Source organism: Triticum aestivum, chromosome 1B (genome assembly GCF_018294505.1).
Source record: "Triticum aestivum cultivar Chinese Spring chromosome 1B, IWGSC CS RefSeq v2.1, whole genome shotgun sequence".
In the NCBI taxonomy this organism is placed as follows: Eukaryota; Viridiplantae; Streptophyta; class Magnoliopsida; order Poales; family Poaceae; genus Triticum; species Triticum aestivum.
The window spans coordinates 150,974,960-150,986,149 of record NC_057795.1 but is presented as its reverse complement, the minus strand read 5'-3'; the positions used below and the strand labels follow the sequence as shown (position 1 = coordinate 150,986,149).

At 45.6% G+C, this 11,190-nt stretch overlaps 1 long non-coding RNA gene across 2 annotated transcripts; it reads right to left on the bottom strand.

Annotated features, from left to right (window-relative positions):
- Positions 1-4,560: 4,560 nt before the first annotated feature.
- Positions 4,561-8,677, bottom strand: LOC123112900 (uncharacterized). Of its 2 annotated transcripts, none has more exons than XR_006455784.1 (6): positions 7,791-8,677; positions 7,610-7,677; positions 7,318-7,486; positions 6,138-6,308; positions 5,436-5,561; positions 4,561-4,764 (listed from the first exon to the last, which is right to left on the bottom strand). It is a non-coding gene; the product is annotated as an uncharacterized lncRNA (long non-coding RNA). The 2 variants fall into 2 exon arrangements; XR_006455783.1 differs by having other exon boundaries at positions 7,383-7,486; positions 7,791-8,675.
- Between the last annotated feature and the right edge of the window lie 2,513 nt (positions 8,678-11,190).

Genomic DNA, 11,190 nt, shown 5'->3' with positions numbered 1-11,190 from the left:
AGCTATACTACGTGGTCCTTCACAAGCTCAGGGTCACCACCTGGGTCTTTAGCCTACTCGTTGATGTCAACGTCTACATAGAACCCATCAGAAGGGGTTGCAGCGTCTTCTGTAAAAATGTAGATTATAGCAACATGAGTACAAAGGTACTCAGCAAGACTTACATCAGATCCTACATACATGCATAGTATCAAGAAGGGTTGGTGGAGTTATTGCAGCAAGCCAGCTTTGACTCTTGGCTAGGCTATCCTACGATACTCCAACTTGAAATGGTTTTGCGCACACGAGTCCACTACTCACCACTTCAATACACTACCGAGGATCCACCTCCGTCTTCCTACGGAAGAGCCATCCTCGGCACTCACACTTATCTTGAGGCTTTTAGTAGTTTCCATTTACTTGTCTATGAACTGTATAGGCAACCAAGTAGTCCTTTACCGCGGACGCGGCTATTCGAATAGATCATGTTAACCCTGCAGGGGTGTACTTCTTCATACACGCTTCCACCACTTACCGTCTGCTACACGACATGTACTCGGCAACCTTCAAGCGAAAGCCGACGTGGGTGTCGGCCACGACCTACCTAATCACCTAAGCCTCCAGTCCAGGTTTATCGCCTATTCAGGTTCCATCCGCAGGGAGTCCGGCCGAGGTTTCCCATACGGCCCCGAACGATGTGAACAGGGTTCCCGAGATACCTAACGGGTATTCGGTACACCGTGCCACGTACCTACCGCATCACAGCCCACCCCTACGGTCAGCGCTGTCCACGGCCTCCAGTAGGCTACAAACACCAGAAACTACTTGCAACTCCTGGACAGAGAGCTAGGGTGAATAAGAAGTCGAGCGGGTCCATTGGTTTCGGGCCCAATGCATGGTAGTAGCTGATTCTTAAATCACACATACAGATCTCAGTGCTTAAGGTCGGCTTCAATGAAACAACCCACCATGTACTCCTACATGGCCTCTCATCGATACCTTTACCAAATCGTGTTCACCACACCACTCTCATTACCGACATAATCATTTCACTCTAGCCCATCACCCAGATGAACCAGACCTGACACGACTCTAAGCATAGCAGGCATAGCAAGGTAGGAACAACACATACATATGGCTCAATCAACTCCTACACATGCTAGTGGGTTTCATCTAGTTACTGTGGCAATGACAGGTCATGCAGAGGAAATGGGTTCAACTACCGTAGCACACAGCAGTTTGAATCGCGTTGTCTTAATGCAGTAAAAGAGAGCAGGAGCGAGAACATGGGATTGTATCGATATGATCAAATGGTTGGTTGCTTGCCTGATGGTTCGATGCACTGATATGGTTCTTCGTTAGGGTAATCACGGTACTCCTCGGAGGCAGAACCTGTCGCAAAGGACATCGATACACAAGCGTCACCAAACAATGTGCAACAATATGATGCATGCATGAAACATGGCAATATGAGTGTGTTGGGCTAATGCAACTAAAACCAGAAGGGTTTGAACAAATTTGAATCAAAGATTCAAATTTCAAACTCCAAACATGGCCTTTTAAAGTGCTTTTCCTTGTTCTGCTTAAAACATCAATTTAACTTGTTTGATCATGCATGAAAATAGTACAGATGGATAGATTGGATTTTTCTGATCATTTTTCATATATAATTTGTCCAATTTGGAGTTACAGAATAAAAGTTATGAATTTTTGAAGTTTAAATAATATTCTGGAATTTCCTGATTTAATTTAAATCCAGAAAATCAATTACTGCGTCAGCATGACGTCAGCATGACGTCAGTGGTCAACTGCGGCTGGCTGAAGTCAAACCTGACGTGTGGGGGCCACACGTCAGTGACAGGGGGGGTTTAACAGGTTTAAATTAATCCTAATTAGGGATTAGTGGCGCTGGGGCCCACTGTCAGTGTCAGGGGGGGTTGACTAACGGTAATTAGTACTAACTAACCACCTGTCCGACAGGGCCCACGCGTCAGTGACCCTGGGGGGTCAAACCTCAGGTCGGACAGGTCAAACCCGCCGGCGGTTAGTCGCCGGCGAGGTCCGCGGCGTGCAGGGGCCTCGGGTTTCCTCTGTGGTGCTCCAAACGGCGTGCGGCTAGGTGCGTTGGATAGCTAGCTCGACGGCGCGTCGGACGGTGGCCGTGGCTGGCCCTGGGGTGGCCGGAGTCGACGGCGGCGAGCTCGGCTGCGGCTGCCGGAGTTCGGGTGCGGTCGGAATCGACGTTGGAGGGGGTTTGGGGAGGCGTTAGTGCGTGCTGCGTGCTCCTGGTGAGGTGGGGAGCATGATAGTGCGCTCGGTTGGGTGCTACGGTGACCGTGGCCACGACGGCGACATCGCCGGCGGCGTGGAGCTCTCGGCCAAGGTGGGGCTGGGGCCTAGAGGTCGAAAGGGACCAGGGGAGAAGGTGGAAACGATCCGGGGGCTCACCGCGGAGCTGCAGGGATGGTTAGCGGGCTCGGGGACGCGCTGGAGACGGTGAATTCGACGGCAACGACGGTCGGAGCCCGAAGAGGGGAACGGCGACGTGGCGGCGATGCAGGGCTTCCGGGGAGCTGTGGAGCGGTGGGGAGGAAGAGGGGGTCGTGGCGGAGCTGCTGAGCTAGTCGGGGGAGCGAGGGGTGGCCGGAGATGGCTGCTGTGGCGAACGGCGGCGACGGTGGTGTTCGGCCGTGTGCGAGAGAGAGCGAGGGGAGGAGGGGAGAGCTGGGAGAGAGTGAGAGAGAGCAGGGGGATCGGGACGGCCTGCGGGAGTCGTCCACGCGGCTAGGAGCTCGTCGGCAAGCAGGAGGTGGCCGCGCGGCCGTGCGCATGCGAGCACGCAGCAGCTTCGGGGCGAGGGGAGGAAGACGACGGAGGGCTGCAGTGGTGGGCTGGGCCGGCTGCTGGCTGGGCCGGCCAGCTGGCTGGGCCGCACAGTGGGGGAGCCCAGGTAAGCTCCTCCTGTTATATATTTTTCTGTTTTCTAATTTCTGACATTTGTTTTGATTTAAAAAATATATTAAATCATTTATTTAACTTATGCCAATTTTTGCAGGAGCTATATATATTATTCCAGAGCTCTTTTATAAATGGCATAATATTTGGGCATATATTAATATATATAATTAATATATTTCCAATGCAAATAGTTATGCATTAATTCCAAATGCCAAAAATAAATGTCCATGAGCCACTAAAAATATTGGTTTGATTTTTATCTCTGTCCAATATTTTCAGAGAGCAACATGAGCATTTTCTTGGATCCTTTTGGAGAAATTTTTATTTGGGTCATTTTCAAAATGATTCTGAGGGTTTCACAGATCCCCATTTCAAGTTTCTGATGAAAGAGTAAACATGATGCAACACTCTAATGCATGGCTAACTAGGATGTGACATCGTGTTCATGGGTAGGCAACGGAATGCGTCATGTTCATCGGGAGGCAACAGAGCGCGTGGGAGCCAACCGGCTTGGACGGAACAGTCGATGGAAACGAGGCCTGGCGTACCGCACAACGGAGCAAACGGACCTCCTATGTTCAGAACGGGGTCCTATTGATCAGGAGGGGTGTGGCGTATCGCAAAACGGAGGAAACAGACCTCCTACGGCCGAAATGGGGGTCCTGTTGATCGGGAGGGGTGTGGCATACCGCAAAACAGAGGAAATGGACCTGCTACGGTCGAAACGGGGGTCCTGTTGATCAGGAGGGGTGTGGCGTACCGCAAAACGGACAAAACGGACTTGTGTTGGAGCGCTACGGTCGAAACGGGGGTCCTGTTCAGCGGGAGGGGTGTGGCGTAGCACAAAACGGGACTCCACGGGATACTGTTCATCTCCACCGTCGACCTCCTCCAGCCTCCACGGGCTCCTGTTCATCCAGCCTCCACCGCGCGCTACTCCACCAGCTACTGTTCAACCACCCCTCCACGGGCACCCCTCCACCATCTACTGTTCATCCAACCCTCCACACCACGGGATCCTGTTCAACCACCCCTCCACGGCCACCCCTCCATCGCCTACTATTCATCCAGCCCTCCACACCAAGGGGTCCTGTTCATCCAGAGGCAACACCACCGCTCACTGTTCATCCAACCCCCCCACAACACTCACTGTTCATCCAATCAATCGGCTTCAGTTAGCAGCAGTAGCAAAGGAATCGCTCCATCGGGTTCAATTAACAGCCATCGATCGATCGCTCGGGTTCAGTAACGCGTAGCCTGCAATGCAATCACTCGGGTTCAGTTAGAGCCCAACGCCCCGCTCGGGTTCAGTTAGAGCCAACGCCTTGCACGTGTACGAGAGAAATGCGCATCGCTCGGCCCCCGACCTCCCACCGTAACTAGCAACTCCCCGAAATTTTCCTCCCCCTCGCTTCTACCACGGTTTTTTCCGTCATGGACGGCCCAAAGAATGTCATGGAGCTGCGTCTCCGGCCCGCCCAAGACGAAAAGCCCATTTTCTGTCATGATTTTTTGTCATAGAAGTAGGAGCCCACCACATCTATGATGATACCGGGTTTTGTCACAATTATTGTCATAGAAGTGTCATCTGTATGACAGAGAAAAATTTCGTTCGGCCCAAAATGTCATGGATGTGTCTTTTTTGTAGTGAAAATGAGTATATTATACATATTACAATCATGCCATAGTTCACATCATCCAGGAATTTAGAACAACTACAAATGCGCTGCTATGAGGTATATAACAACCATTTACATCATCCAGGAACGTATAATTAGCTACAAAGATGAAGCGTTCCCTTTTTCCAACTTCTTGAGCCTAGAGCTCCTGTAAAAGACAGGAAATGATCATTATCAGGGCTGTGAATTCAGAATGAAAGCAATATCGTCGAACATACAACAATTAGGAAAGAATATTGAACAGAATAATAAACAAATACACGAGCAGCTAGGTGTCGATCCTAAAGCATGAGGGCATGGAAAAAAGTAAATACCAGCAAGCTCTAAGAAGACTCCAAGAAATTGATGGCTCACAACACAATCATGCTTTTGACAACAAATACTACTAGAATTAAGGCGTGGAACTTATTCTAAGCAGTGTCAACATCATGGTAGTAACAATTAATAGTAGCAGCTAGCAGGACATCAATCAAGCAAAACTAAGCTACTAATGTTCACCAAATTTAAAAATTGGTCCATCTAGTTAACAAAAGTACAACACCACACTTAGGAACTCGGAGCAAGAAAAAGATCATGTTGCTTAGGAGCTACCACAAATGATACTGATCATGGGCAAAAACAAGTTGGTATGATATCATTCATTCATTCATTCTCATCACGATCATAAATTGAATTCATTAAAGGTTACGGATTCATTTCTTGACATAGCATTGGAAAATCACAAGAATAGTATATGAACCAAAGTTTCCAGATAAGTAGATAACACATGCAGGTCACAATCACATAGCAAAGGAAGAGTGGGACAGACCAAGGACTTACCCTCTGGACAGATCAAAGACTTCACGCTTCCTCACGCTTCCTCTTCCTCGGTGGACAAATCAATGACTTCACTTCCTCTTCCTCATGAACCAACAAGGAGACCATCTCAAACACCTTGCTGCCAACCTGCAAAACAGCACAACCATCCACACATTAAGGACTGACTTCAGATCAGTGGGTCCATTGACACAAGGCAATAAGAAACTTTACTCACACAACGACAATCACCAGCATTCCCAACAATGATCTATGTCTCTAGTTTACTGTTTATTTCCTCTAGGTACATCAATTAATTCAGTACAAATTGTTAATTCGCTGCTAGCTTGTGTAGGTACAACAAGGCTATCAATCAATTAATTCAGTCCGAGCAGTTAACAGCAAGACTTTGTAGGTACACTACCGGGACTGAAATACTAATCAGAAGAGTGATTGATACTTGTGGATGAGAGTGATCATGCTGAGTGAATCAATGGAATCTCAACCACGTGCACACATGAACAACCTAAGCTTACGATGTACGGTCAGTTAGGGTCAATGCAAAATTAATTAGCTAAAATAAACTACTCGTGGGAGCAACTACACGCAGTGCTACGTACTCAGTTCAAACTTACCGACACCGAATCTGAATTAGACTAGCTGACAGCTTGGCACAGAAACTGAAGAAGAATGATGAAGCAGCAGCGAAATGCTTATGGCGGGTACCTTTGGAAGCCATCGTCAGCACGAAGCTTCACCGGCACAGAAGCTAACCGGTGCATCATGGCCCTTCAGTTCTTCCAAAAGCTTAAAAGCTTGCTTATTCTAGAAATGACAGATTGATCATCACCTCCAAAAACTATTTTTCCATGATCTGAACTAATAGCTCAAACTGTCCTGCAAGAATTTAAGTGGCAGCAGTTAATCTAGACTGTATTTGAGTAGCCAAATCAGCATGGCAAGTTACGACCCTGAATACTCTACGATGCTGCTCGAAAGACAAAAGACCAATCAAAAGTACTTGAAGGTCTATGACTAGTCTGTTGATAACCACTACTGTGAACACATTCTTTTTTCATCGTATGAAAGCAAGTGTAGAATTGATCCAATGCTCGGCCAAAAAAGGAAAAGGAAAAAAGGCCATCACATGCCTTGGTTCATATAACAGACCTTTAGACATAAAGGGGCCATGCTTGAAAGGGCAGATATAGGGTGTGCAACTATTACATGCAACCCCACGCCCATGCATTTGCAAGATGGTTCAAGTTGCATTACGCAAAAGACTCTCCAAATAACAGTAATAATGATGCATGCTTGAACATGTATACTGAGAAAAGTCAACTATTTGCTTGCATTATACAGTGTCTTGGATGAGAAATTGTAATTAGTTAGTCAGATTACTATACACCCAACCATGATATAGGATATAAAATTAAGTTTAAATACAATGTTCACACAGCTGACAATTCCATTTGAGTGATTTGGATGACATTTTCTACCTGGTATGCCCTCTAAGTGTTGCTCAAAGTTTAGAACCACGCAAACTTGGATCCCAAACTTTTACCCGCATGCAAAATCACTATATCAATCACAATCCACATTAATGGCACACATGCATACGCACAATTGTTCATGAAGAGATTTCACTGTATCAATCACTATCGACAGTGAATCTGAAAACGATTTAGAGTAGCCTTCGATCTAAATTATAGATTATCCCTCTACCATCTACAATTCAATCTGAAACCAACAAGCTAGATTCATCCGCGACAATCTACAATTCAGTAAAGCATCACAATACTTTTTGCTTTTTGTTAAACTGACGAGACTAAACAAATAGCACTATTTCAAAAATGATCAAACCGTGTAGTAGACAGACATATCATGTGACTGCTGCAGACTGAACCTTTTTTATACACACATGGCTGCTTGAATACAAGCACAAGCAGGACCGAACAGAAAAAAGAAGACCTTCCATGGCATCCTTTTCCTGTAGTAGTAGGCAGGGTGGGTTGGAGGTGGAGCAAAGCATCTTCTCCATGGTCCTCTTCTCTCTTCCACATGGCCTTGATTTCCTTGACACAATACAAGCAGACAAGATGGTATAATACACCAGATGATGGAGGAGATGAATTAATGAAGAAAAGTAAAAGAAGAAGAAAAGGAGGATAGGGGAGGGAGGAGGGATTGGTACCCACCCTGGACCTGGACAGGGTGTTTCGGGCGTGGTTGAGGAGAAGGAGCTTCATCACCCTGGACTTGGAGGCTGTATGTAACCAAGGGAAGGATTGGAATTCAGAATCAGTAGGCCTTATAGATCTATGAAATGAATCTATCTGAAGTTGAGAGAGATAGAGAGAGAGGAGAGGAGGGAGTTACCGGCAGCGGGAATGGCTGCTTTGGGAGGAGAACGCGAATCCGCGTGAGGACGTCACCTTCGCTGGTTGGGACGTAGAGGGTCAGAGAAGATTCACTGGTGGTGGGGGCCGTGGCCGGCGTGTAGCTTGGGTGGATCCTCCTTGGGGAGCTTGGCCTTGGCGCGGCGGATCTCGGCGTTGAGCACGCACCGTCAATGGTGGGAGAGGTGGCCGCCCGAGCAAATCAATGAGAAGGGGTCAGAGGTCGTAGCCGTGCGAGGCAAATCGCCAGTAAAATGACTCAGCCGTGGGAGGAGATGGACCTGATTTGGCCGGCGGGGACCGCTGCGTGTCCTCGCCATCATGGATCCGGCCGCCGTCTCGCCCGCACGGCCTGGATGCGCTTGCCGCGTCGTGGTCGAAGTGGAGAAGATGGCGAGGTCAGGGGCGGAGCCGAAGGAGCCGAACGGGGTGGAAGGCTGGGACAAGCGCGGTGGCCCTACAGCGGAAGGTGGCGAGTAAGGACTTCGGGACCACACGCGGAGCAGGGTGGCTCCCCTACTGGCGTGGAGAAGGAGGCTACGTCATGGATGGGGAAGCGGTTGGCGGTGGCGCCACCGTCCGTGGCGGTGGTGGTGCGGGAGAGAGAGGGAGAGAGGTCGGGTGGCGGTGGCAGAGGAGGGGAATGAATCACGGAGGAGGAGGAGGGACGCCATGCCCTCGCCTGGACCAGTGGATATGGGGGATGAAGGAGAGGGGAGGGGGATGGCGGAGACGAAGTCGGCGGTGGAGAGGGAGGGGAGGGGAGGGTGCAGACCGGCGGCGAGGGGAGAGGGAGGTGGGTGGCGGATCTGGATCTGGAGCGGCGATGGGAGCGCTAGGGTTCGCGTGCGGGTCTGTGGACCGGGATTCGTGGAGTGAGAGGGCGAGGGAGTTTTTTTTTGGACAAAGAGGGGGTGAGGGAGAAAGGGCTGCCATCGGATCCGGGAGCATCCGACGGCGTTGGAGGCACGATCCCCGTGACATGTTTATGGACCAATCAGAACCTAGTACATGTTATGACCATCTAAGTTGGTCATAATCGACTAAAAGTAAGGTGTTGAATCATATAAACAATTTTGTGATATGAGAAATTCAAAAAAAAAACATTCTCATTGTGTCAGCAAATGTGACCTAGTTTTTAGGAAAACTAACAAACTTGGAATTGGAATAAGAGAAATATCTTGAAAAAGTGTTTTGATAAATGAGTTCTAGGAAAAAATCATTTTCTATTTTTGGAGTGACAAAATTCTTTTTTTGTGAAGAATCTACCAAATATTTGTTTGAAAATGGCACCACACCATTTTCCAAAACTATAAGACTGGATCTAATGTACAGCGGATCAAATCTTAACATGTAAAATGCTTTCGATCCACCTCTCATCAAAAAGACAAATTATGTTCCAAAATAAATCTACCTAACCATTCTTTTGTTTCTCTTCTAGTTTTTCACATGAAAAATTCAATCTCATATTGTGCACAAGGGTGCATCTTGAAATGGCAAACAGTGTTGCCTAAGGGAGTTTTGATTTTCTTTGCACGGAAAATTCATTTTCCATTTTTTGAGTGCCCGAAATGAGTTTTTTGAAGGACCTACCATATATTTGTTGCAAAATTGGACCAAATAAATTTTCTAAAATACTAGGCCATGTTTAATGCACAATTGACCAAATGGTTGGGTGTCAAAAGCCTTGATCAAGCTCTGGTGAAAAAGACAAATTTCCGCTGATTTAGCAGAAGCGGGTCAAATTTGAACTGTAGCTGCCTCATAATTTGCTCTTTATTTTTTCCAAAAATCATTTCTAGATACATAAATATCTATTTAATCAAAGAAACATCAAAAGGTTCCATGATTCAACAACTAGCTAGGAACGGTCAAGCCAGTCATTTTGACTGCATTTTGAAATGGGCATAGAAAATTCAAAAAAATCAAAAAATTGGAAAACCTTCGCATTGTGTCATTATATGTCACCAAGTTACCAGGAAAACTAATAAACTTGTAATACGGCAATTCTTTTAAAAGTGTTCTCAGAAATGAGCTATCATTGTGAAGATTCATGGCTTTCAAGTCAAATGATCAATCTTAAAGCCACATTCATGGCATAGTTTGTTCAAATGATCTCATATCGTGCACAAAGGGGCATGTTGGAATGGCAAACAATGTCGCCTAAGGAAGTTTTCATTTTCTTTGGAAAAAAAAATTCATTTTTCATTTTTTCGAGTGCCTAAAATGAGTTTTTTTGTGAAGGACATACCATATATTTGTTGAAAAATTGGACCAAATAAATTTTCTAAAATACTAAGCCATATTTAATGCACAATTTACCAAATAGTTGGGTGTAAAAAGTTTTGATCCACCTCTGGTGAAAAAGACAAATTCACACCAATTCAGTAGGAAGCGGGTCAAATTTGAACTCTAGCTACCTCGTAGTTTGCTCCTTATTTTTTCCATAAATCATTTCTAGGTACATAAGTATCTATTTAATCAAAGAAACACCAAAAAAATTTCCAAGATTCAACCACTAGCTAGGAACGCTCATTCCCGCCGTTTTGACCGCATTTTGAAACGGGCATAAAAAATTCAAAAAAAATCAAAAAATCAGAAAACCTTCACGTTGTGTCATTATATGTGACCAAGTTATCAGAAAAAATAATAAACTTGTAATATGGCAATTCTTTTAAAAAAGTGTTCTCAGAAATGAGCTATCATGTGTGAAGATTCATGGCTTTCAAGCCAAATGATCAATCTTATGGCCACATTCATGGCATAGTTTGTTCAAATGATCTCATACCGTGTACAAGGGGGCATCTTGGAATGGCAAACAATGTTGCCTCAGGAAGTTTTCATTTTCTTTGGACGAAAAATTCATTTTCCATTTTTTCGAGTGCCCGAAATGAGTTTTTTTTGTGAAGGACCTACCATATATTTGTTGCAAAATTGGACCAAATCAATTTTCTATAATACTAGGCCATATTTAATGCACAATTGACCAAATGGTTGGGTGTAAAAAGTTTTGATCCACCTCTGTGAAAAAAAGACAAATTCCCGCCAATTCAGTAGGAAGCGGGTCAAATTTGAACTGTAGCTACCTCATAGTTTGCTCTTTATTTTTTCCAAAAATAATTTATAGGTACATAAGTATCTATTTAATCAGAGAAACACCAAAAAAATTCCAAGATTCGACCACTAGCTAGGAACAGTCATTCCCGCCATTTTGACCACATTTTGAAATAGGCATAAAAAATTCAAAAAAAATCAAAAAATTGGAAAACCTTCGCATTGTTTTATCATATGCGGCCAAGTTACCAGTAAAAATTATAAACTTGTAATACAGCAATTATTTTAAAAAGTGTTCCAAAAAATGAGCTATCATGCGTGAAGAT